Source organism: Dipteris shenzhenensis, chromosome 3, assembly GCF_047967505.1.
Source record: "Dipteris shenzhenensis isolate YYH24624 ecotype China chromosome 3, Dip_SZ_1.0, whole genome shotgun sequence".
Lineage (NCBI taxonomy): Eukaryota > Viridiplantae > Streptophyta > Polypodiopsida > Gleicheniales > Dipteridaceae > Dipteris > Dipteris shenzhenensis.
In genome coordinates, this window is record NC_141598.1 from 36,207,742 (window position 1) to 36,218,203 (window position 10,462).

At 42.8% G+C, this 10,462-nt stretch overlaps 1 pseudogene; it reads left to right on the forward strand.

The window, feature by feature from the left end:
* Positions 1-8,150: 8,150 nt before the first annotated feature.
* LOC147903719 (large ribosomal subunit protein P1-like) lies at positions 8,151-8,543 on the forward strand (annotated as a pseudogene).
* The last annotated feature ends 1,919 nt before the right edge of the window (positions 8,544-10,462 follow it).

Sequence of the window (10,462 nt, forward strand, 5' to 3'; positions counted from 1 at the left end):
GTGGGGCGGTTGGCCTCACAAATATGCTCCACCATGGATGGATCAAGGGTGCACTTGTCTTTAATAGCATTCTGCTACTCTGGATAACAAAAGTGCACTTAACCGGATTGAGCGACAATTGATCCATGCAGTATTTAGTGTGGCACATATCAAGGTGATGGAGTTTCTCTTCTTAATCATCAAAAACGTTGAATTTGTCTAATAAAATGCACATGAAGGACATCAAATACTCGTCAAAGATCTCCTACACAAGTCACTAGAAGGCCGTTGGTGCATTCTTGAGGCCAAACATCATAAAACTAGATGCAAAGACCCCACATTTGGTGATAAAAGCTATTTTCTCTTGATCTTCCTCGGCCATGCAAAGCTGGATGTAGCCAATGAACCCATCAAGGAAAGAGTACATCTCATGGCTAACTATGGCATCCAGCATGGAATCTAGGAAGGGTATAGGACAGGGGTATGCCACTCTTATGGCGTTGAGCATTTGGCAATCCACATAGACTCGTAACTTGTTGTTCTTGGGTACTGTTGTGGGATTTGAAAACCTCCAAAATGGCACAATCACGGCCCATCCATGCATACAAACTTCATGATGAGAGCATAGGAGGGAGGAGATGACTCATCGGGGAGATGGAAATACACAAGTGAGATAGGGGGAAAAGGGGAGGGGGAAGTGGAAGCAAAAGGGACATGTGGGAAAATGAGAGGGAAGAGGGAGACTGGGGGGAGAACATATACACCATGAGACTATGGGAAGTAAGAGGTGGGGAAGGGAGAGGGATGGTAGGAACATCATGGAAGAAAGGGGGGAGAATGAAGGAAAGGAGTGAGGAAGTGATTTGCACACTATAGGAGTAGGGAAATGGCTTAATCTTCCAACATGGTGGCTATATGAGCGAGGAGGTCTCCCCATCAAGCAATAGTCCTTCCTTTTTATAACCAAAGAAAGGGGAGTCCGGGGACGAGCATTTTCTGAGCGAAATCTTCCGAGCGTCCGAACGAAGGAAAAAAAAAGCTTCCAACTATGCAAAAATATGACAAAAATGGATCAGAAGAAAACATAGTTTCACTTAGAAATATGAAAAGTATTATAGGAATGTCTATTTTATACATGAATATTTATTTGAATCTTTGGGAATGGTGAGAACATAATGGGATGGCTTTTGAAGAAACCCACATGTAGATTACCTTATGATCCTTCTTACAACTTTTTACTTAATAGGGGGTGACATTGAAAAACCTCTCTCAACCTATCTTCATGAAAGGGTTTCTCCAAAGAAAACTCATTGAAGCAAGCCATCAAGATAGTTTCGCCAGTGAAACCCCTTTGAACAAGGTCTTTTAAGGTAGTTTCGCTGGCGAAACTACCTTGGACAGCACTTTTAAAAGTGACATAACTTTCACATCCAATGTCCAAATATAGTCATTCAACCACTCAAATTGATCGGAAAACCCCATTCGAGCACATATATGGGGTTATATTTTGGAAAACCTTGCATATATAGTATTAAATATTACATGTATTTTATGAGAGTGATATACAAGCCTAAGTTAATACTTATTTACAGTAATTTAAACTTCTGTAGAAACATGTCCATAAATATCTTGTTATTAATACTATAAAAACACTTGAAAGATATTGCCATATGATATAAATGTGTTTAATAAGTAATTATTTATGTATAATATTATTATATCGAGAGTGATTATGAGGGACGTTTCTTAAATGAATTATTTTTCAATACTTTTTTAAGGTAATAACAAGGGTACAAAGGGATGTCTATGAATAAGAAGATTTATGTTATGTAAAAATGAATGAGTGACTAGTCTGTATATTTTTATGATAAAGGGATCTAGTTCTAATGAAAATAAAAGTGTAAAAACCATGTTTCCTAAAGAAATACTATTTTTAAAATCTCTTGAAAAACACGCTCGTATAAACCTGCTCATAGGTTTTTGCTCGTAAAATTGACGCATCCGTGGAGGGGGGACGAGCATTTTCCGAGCAAAAACATACGAGCGATCTGAGCAGTGGACCTTTAGTTAAGTCTAATTTGATACCTTCAATATATATATTTTTTCAATAAACATCATGTGCAAAAAAATAAAGTAAAAATAATATTTCTTCCAAACAATTTATAGTCAAATGGTCTAGAATCTCAGGAAGATTGAATTGAGAGACATGGATAGATTTCTATAAAAGGACCATTCAAACACACCAAAAGGTCACCAAAAACTATAGTGTGGTGAGTAATACATTGTTCATACACAACTCTTAAAGAAGCTGTGGGCAACAAAATACTGTTTACATACATATAGCTATATTGTGTCAAGCAAATGACTATCAAAATGCACCCAAAAAGTCAACACAAGCTACAATGGTCATACAATATTTGTATGCACCTATGCAAGTTCCTTTAATATAACCACAAGTAGAGATAAACGCCCTTCTTAGCAAGCAGGTAGAGCTTGGTAGAGTTCTTGCCTACTTAGTGCAGATTGGTGAATGAACATGTGTATCTTCTCATCTAGACCCAAGTATTGCATATAAATGTAATACAGATGTTTGCATGGGATATATCTGTTTTGCCCTTGAGAATGGCCCATAAAGTCCAGACATGTGCATGATGGAAACACTGAAACCACAACATTGTACTTGCTCCCTTTTCTACGTGATCCTGGAGTGGAAACTAGGTACTCCACATGCTCTCTAGGGACAACTATATTAACACTGTGAACAACACATTCCAAGGAAATAGACTTAGCTATCCTTGTTCTCATTTCACATGTCACCTCAGTTACCCATTCCACAACCATGCCATCCCTTGTGCTCGGTCTACTTGTTAAATCAGCAGATTTGGCCCTAGTGCATTGCTTTTTTAATCTAAATCCTCCAGCTACTAATAACCTCATTTCTTCCTCATCCAGGCTTGTCCCTTTCTCAATAGGCCACTCCCTCGGCACCTCAGGTGGTTTTCCTTCAATGCAATTTGATGGTGTCCATGTGTGGTCCATGTTATCCCCACAAAACCAAATCAATTGCCTTCGAATGCCTGCTTTGGTGTTGATTCTCCCAAAAAAGCTAGGTGCAGGAACACCTCTCTTTCCCGTCCTACCCTTGTGATCTATCAATTTGTGGCATTTGATTCCTTTGTCCTCTAAGTATCCTTGACACCTCACCTCACTACCTGCATTAGTTCTTCTTATAGCCCACATAGTCTTGTGTACTACCTCTTCTTCAACATATTGATTTGTTTTCAAGATTGGCGTGGTATTTTGTTTTCTCTTTCTTGGCTGATTTACATACTGGTATTCTGGACGATGTGAATCATTTGCATACACTGCTTCTGAGAAAGATTTTGACCACTTCCTTCTCACAGTCTTCAAATCACCCATACAATCTTGACCTCCAATAGTTGCATCCACCTTGCTAGCCACCTCATTACTGAGATCAATGAACTTGCATGAGTTGCTCCCTATGTCCCCATAAGAGTGCCTTCGAGATAGCTTTTCCAAACTAGGTCCACAACCCAAGTGTAGTCCCTTTAGATATTCTGTGTATCTTGCAGTTTGCAGCAAAGCACCCGTCATATCTGTCTCACAAGCATTTTTTAGTGTGACATATTTCACTCCGTCATTCGATGCCAACCAACTTCCATGGACTGACTCTGCAAGGTTGGCTCTAGGAACTAAAAACTGGTCAGATCCCTCCATGCCCTGTGCCACAACATAGATTAGTTTCCAATAATCAAAAAACAATAAAGTTGTGAATGAAATAACAATAGACCTACCTTGAGAATGTATTCTCCCCAATGAGCCACTCTTGCATGCCACCACACAATCCATGTTTCTAAAATGGAGATGTCCTTCTTATGTGCATGATGCTTGAACCACGAACGGATGTTTTTCAACTCGATGTCTGCAGCTTCTTGAGATGGAGCATTCTTCCACTGTCTACACCTTAGCTTGAACTCCTCACGATCAAATGATGGAAGGAACTTAGCATGGTTTTCCAAGCTTTGCTCCCAATGGAATAAGCAAGATCTCTCTTTTTCTTTGAGCACCTTATTGGCATCACCATTGAATACCATTCTAATTGCACGCCAATTTGCTTGTGCCTCATCAGCCATAAACCCTTTAAATTGAGGCTTTGGGAATCCCTCCTTCTCCATGACTCTATTTAACATTTCCCAAAAAAGGATCTGGGCTTCTGTATCCTCAACCTTGAAATCCCCAATAGCAATAGTCTGTAGCTCTTGAACAAAAGGGTTGTAAACATGGCATGCCATTGTATTCCAATCATGCATACGTTTGACAAAATCAAAGCAAACCCAGCACGATCCTAACTCTCCACCTGGCCTCATCTTGTTCACTAGATCAACACCACTACCATGTCCCTTGGTAGACATCTTGAAAACATGACATCTTTCAAATGAAGAAAATTCAAGTTGTCCAGGGAACACCATGCTCTGAAAATAATCATATACACACTTTCTTTTCAGTTGTAAAAGAGCATCATAACCATCTGCAAAGGATCCACTTTCAATTTGGGCCTCCCTTTTCCAACGTGCGAGCCTACAGTTAAGAACATGTAGCATCAAAATCCCATTACTTATTTTTCAAAAAAACTTGAGTACTTTTAATCACATTAAAAGGACAAGTATGCACATACCTTCTCTTGTCCAAAGTTGGAGTAATCTTCTCTAGTAATGATGTCAATTCAGCATCACTCATGGCTTTCGGATCATCTTGAATGACGGCATCCAATATTATTTTCTTTGCTAATGTTTTTTGCAAGGCTTTAGGTCTTCCCATCCCATCTATTTGTATGAGCTTAGTCAACCTAGCCTTAACTTCCTTCACAGCACCTCTAGAACTTCCTTCACCAACGGGATGCAAATGATACCCTGAGTGTATAACACACCTCTTAAATTGTGTATCACCCTTGGGGTGTGGGTAACATAAGAATAGCCTACATGGGCACTCTTGCTCGCAGAAAGGACGAGCACCACAATGCAAACACTTAAGAGTACTATTTTCGCCAACATATGATCTTTGAGGACACACTCGTGAAAGTCTCCCTTGCCAATGCTTCTCATTGGCCTCTTTGGTTCTCTCCAAGTAAGGACAAAATATGTTTTTGCATTGTAGATGCCCACCACATCTTCGAATTCTAACTAAACCATCAAATCCTGTCATATTACTTGTTATATCATCCGTCCAAACATGGCTGTCGTATTTGGTTTCTGTCCCCTCAGCACGGTTAGGGAGGTCCGAAGCGGGAAGCTCAAACAAAATATTGCCATCATACTTTACTGGAAGTGCATCAACTTCTTGTATTGTTGTTACAATGTCCATAGCTTTTTTGAGTGCACTTCTTGCAGGAAGGTTTTTCAAGAGAGGAACCAAACTCATGGTCTTATCGGATTGTTCATCTACTTGTTTTTTATCCGACACTTCCTTACTGATTTCTGTCAAAAGCTTTACACCTCTAACAATGAAGGTGGTTCCAAACTGAGTGTCAAGATGAAACAAGGACTCCTCACCTACAAAGGGAACCTCAAAGGACAAGTCGTCACACTTGCTATCAAGTAGTTGATGCAAAGAGATTGAGCTCGGTGAAAGTCCAAATGCTAAGTGAAGGTATTCCCTACTAATGCGTGCAACACCATTCGTTGTTGCAACTTGCAGTGTCTTCGACCTATTGTCATTGGACACAATTGCAAAATCCATTGAAGGAGGAAGGTCGAAGGGAAACGGAAGTGGAAGAAAGGAGGGTGGAGAGGGAGAGGAAGAAGAAGAGGCAGAGGCAAAGAAAGAGAAACTAGTTCAGAGAAAGAGAAGGGGAGGCAGAGAAGACTAGTTTCGTTGGCACTAGTTTCGCTGGCGAAACTAGTGAACACGCCTACGCCTACGCCTACGCCCACGCCCACGCCTACGCCCACGTCCACGCCTAGTTTCGGTGAACACGCTCACGCCTACGCCTACGCCTACACCTACGCCCACGTGCCTACGCCCACGCCTACGCCTATGCCTTCACTAGTTTTGCTGGCGATACTAGCCAGCGAAACTAGTGTTCACTAGTTTCGCCAGTTTCGCCAGCGAAACTAGTGTTCACTAGTTTCGCTGGCGAAACTAGTGGCGTGGCGAACTAGTTTCGCCAGCGAAACTAGTGTTCACTAGTTTCGCTGGCGAAACTAGTGGCGTGGCGAACTAGTTTCGCCAGCTAAACTAGTATTCACTAGTTTCGTTAGGAGCATCTGTTGTGTTTCCTGCCGTCGTTAGTTTGAGTTTTCTCTAGTTTGCTATCTCTAATATGTTTCGTTTTGTTTCTAACAGTCTGCAATCATGTATCTCATGTACTATACTAACGAAAATGGCGAGAATGTTTACACGTATAAATATTTTGGCGGGTCGGTTTTGCCCGTAATCAAAAAACGTTTATAAATCGGGTCTGTTGTCAAATTCTTAGGGATGCTAGTTTTCATAATGCTTTTCGGGCCAATGCCTACGCCTTCACTAGTTTCGCTGGCGAAACTAGTGGCGGAAACTAGTGTTCACTCACTAGTGAACACTAGTTTCTACACTAGTTTCAACTAGTGGCGGAAACTAGTGTTCACTAGTGTAGAAACTAGTGTTCACTAGTGAGTGAACACTATTTTCCGCCACTAGTTTCGCCAGCGAAACTAGTGTTCACTAGTTTCGCTGGCGAAACTAGTTCGCCACTATTTTCAGTGGTGAAGTTCACAACTAGTTTCGCCAGCGAAACTAGTTGTGAACACTAGTTTCGAAACTGGTGTTCACTAGTTTCGCTCAAAACTAGTTGTGAACACTAGTTTCGAAACTAGTGTTCACAACTAGTTTCGCTGGTTTCGCTGGCGAAACTAGTTCACCACTGAAAATAGTGGCGAACTAGTTTCGCCAGCGAAACTAGTGAACACTAGTTTCGCTGGCGAAACTAGACTAGTGTTCACTAGTTTCGCCAGCGAAACTAGTGTTCACTAGTGTTCTCTGTCTCCTCCATCGTTCCCTTCTCCCTCCTCCCCCTTGTTGCCTTCTTCCGCCTTCCCTCGCTGGAAATAGTTTCCCTTTCACTAGTTTCGCTCAAAACTAGTTGTGAACACTAGTTTCGAAACTAGTGTTCACAACTAGTTTCGCTGGCGAAACTAGTTCTGAACAACTAGTTCTGAACACTAGTTTCGAAACTAGTATTCACTAGTTTCGCTGGCGAAACTAGTTCGCCACTATTTTCAGTGGTGAACTAGTTTCGCCGGCGAAACTAGTGAACACTAGTTTCGCCGGTAGTTTCGCCGGCGAAACTAGACTAGTTTCGCCGGCGAAACTAGTGTTCACTAGTTTCGCTGGCGAAACTAGTTCACCACTGAAAATAGTGGCGAACTAGTTTCGCCAGCGAAACTAGTGAACACTAGTTTCGCTGGCGAAACTAGACTAGTGTTCACTAGTTTCGCCAGCGAAACTAGTGTTCACTAGTGTTCTCTGTCTCCTCCATCGTTCCCTTCTCCCTCCTCCCCCTTGTTGCCTTCTTCCGCCTTCCCTCGCTGGAAATAGTTTCCCTTTCACTAGTTTCGCTCAAAACTAGTTGTGAACACTAGTTTCGAAACTAGTGTTCACAACTAGTTTCGCTGGCGAAACTAGTTCACCACTGAAAATAGTGGCGAACTAGTTTCGCCAGCGAAACTAGTGTTCACTAGTTTCGCTGGCGAAACTAGTTCACCACTGAAAATAGTGGCGAACTAGTTTCGCCAGCGAAACTAGTGAACACTAGTTTCGCTGGCGAAACTAGTCTAGTTTCGCCAGCGAAACTAGTGTTCACTAGTTTCGCTGGCGAAACTAGTTCACCACTGAAAATAGTGGCGAACTAGTTTCGCCAGCGAAACTAGTGAACACTAGTTTCGCTGGCGAAACTAGACTAGTGTTCACTAGTTTCGCCAGCGAAACTAGTGTTCACTAGTGTTCTCAGTGAAGCTCTGTCTCCTCCATCGTTCCCTTCTCCCTCCTAGTTTCCGCCTTCCCTTGCAAAGCTTGGCACTCACACTAGTTTCCGCCTTCCCTTGCAAAGCTTGGCATTTGTTGAACACTAGTTTCCGCCTTCCCTTGCAAAGCTTGGCACTCACACAGCCTTCGCCATGTCGATCAGCGAGCTCGCCTGCACCTACGCTTCTCTCATCCTCTTCGACGACGGTTTGCCTCACATCCCCTCCTAGTATCATCTTTTTTGCTGCATTTCAATCCTACTGGCCTGGTTTGTTCGCCAAGCTCCTCGAGAAGCACAGTGTTGAAGACCTCATCACCAACGTCAGTTCCGGTGAGTATATCGTTGGTCATGCCTTACGCGAAGGACATTTGCTTCAGAGCTAGGGATTTGGTCCCTTATTTTCTTGATCGCAGGTGGTGGCGGAGCTGCTGTTGCTGTCGGCGGAGGTGCTGCTCCTTCTGGTGCTGCGGCTGCTGCACCGCCTCCTCCCGTTGAAGAGAAAAAGGTAAAGCCTGGTCGACCTGTATTTTTGTCTGAGTTATAGTCTCTTTCTTTACGGAGACTTCCTTATTGTGACGAGGACATGGGATTCAGCTTGATCGACTAGACGGAGCCCATGGTTTCTGTCTCCTCCATCGTTCCCTTCTCCCTCCTCCCCCTTGTTGCATTTGTAGATCTAGGCTGCCTTCTTCCGCCTTCCCTCGCTTAATTCTCCATTAGCTGGATTTTGCTCGAAATAGTTTCCCTTTCCAGCTAGCTGCCCGCGCCTTTGGAAGCTTTGGGCATCATCCGCAGGCTCTCTAAAGCAGCGCTCATAGGAATTCTTCCCTTCTCTCTGTCAAGTTTTTCTCTTTGTCACGGGTGGAGTTTTTTTTCCATCTGCATTCTTCTCCCTCAACACTTCCAAAAAACAATGAAAGATCCTTTTCTCCCGTTGTGCTGAACCCTGCCTCAATAGCGTTGTAAGAGAGCCCGACTTTGTAATAGATCGTCCCAACACAAATTGATAGCATCGTGTAAACGAACAATCGGAACCAATAGTAGCTCACATCTCGTCGCATGTTTACGAACGATCTCGAAGTGAGATAGAATGTCTGCTTGAAGAAATTGACTTTCTCAGAACCTTTGAGCAGGTTGCCTTCCTGAAAAACACCGATATTGTAAGTTTGGCTGTTGAGTCCTGTTCCATAGACTATCCGATGGAGCTTTCATTTCAGGATGAGATACAATAGTAACAATACCTTCTTAGACGCTTCTCGAATTCTAAAATCCACAGCTTTCCTTGTTTCTGACTCGCCATAGGCATTGATAAGGCGCTGAATCTTCTGAGACGCAGTCTCATTTCCTGCTGCAATCCCCGACTCTTCATCATTGACGTCTGCCTGCGAGAAAGTCATGTAAGATTTGTCGATTTGCAATGCTCACCAAATCAGTCGCACTCTAACACAGATCTGAAAAGGGGCACTTCGATGATGAATTTCCTACTCAACACACTCCCAAAAAGCTCGCACATATTGCTAAACATGGCTGCGCGTTCGATAGACAGAGCCAGACTCACCTCTTCAAACCCAGCATTTATAACCCATAGATAATGGTCGGAGGGATTTCTGAACGCCGGACACGGGAAGCCAGCATCGTCGAATAACTGCACAGATGTAATTGCACCGCACCCATATTCTCATTGCAATTTGAGTACTTTGCAAGACGAATCTGAAAGGAATTTCACGGAAAGAGAATTCCGAAGACAAGGCCTAACCTCGAGAGCAGATGGAGAAACTAAGAAATGAACACTCAAGCTGAAAGTAAAAGGAGAACTACCTGTTAGGCTAGTGCTGATGGGCATTTAACTTTGTTGTAGTCCGTGGCTGCATATGTTACCATGGGCGTTGAAGCTCGCCAATGTAGTTGTTGCGAAGCATCATCGTCCATCGTTGTTGTGGCAGCTGTTATCTCGTGCATTCTTGGGTTTGTTTTTCTCTTTGTCACGTTGCCTCCTTATCTCTGTCAAGATCGCTTGAGTTGCTTTGGTGACGCCTTGGAAGAATTGGTGCACAAATCAGTACAGATAGGATTTTTTTTGCGTCTCTGTCAAGCTGCCTCCTTGGCTCTGCGAGGATCGCTTGAGTTCCGTTGGTGACGCCTTGGAAGAATTGGCAGCACGAATCAGCGCAAATAGGAAATTTTCGCGTCTCTGCGACATCTGCATTCTTGACTCCCCCCTCCATCACTTCGTCTCCTCCGGTCTCGCGCTTCGCAAACGCCTACGCCCTCGCCATTTTTCAGATGGTTACACTCTGTCATTTTTCATTTAATCATTTCAAAGATGGTTTCACTATGTCATTTATTTGCTTTTCTTCTTGTGCAGGTGAGCTTATTGAAAGTTGTGCAACAAATGCCTCCAGTAAGTTTGGATTCTTTTTCTTTTTCTAGTTGCATTTCACCTTTGCATTTTTGCAAATCTTG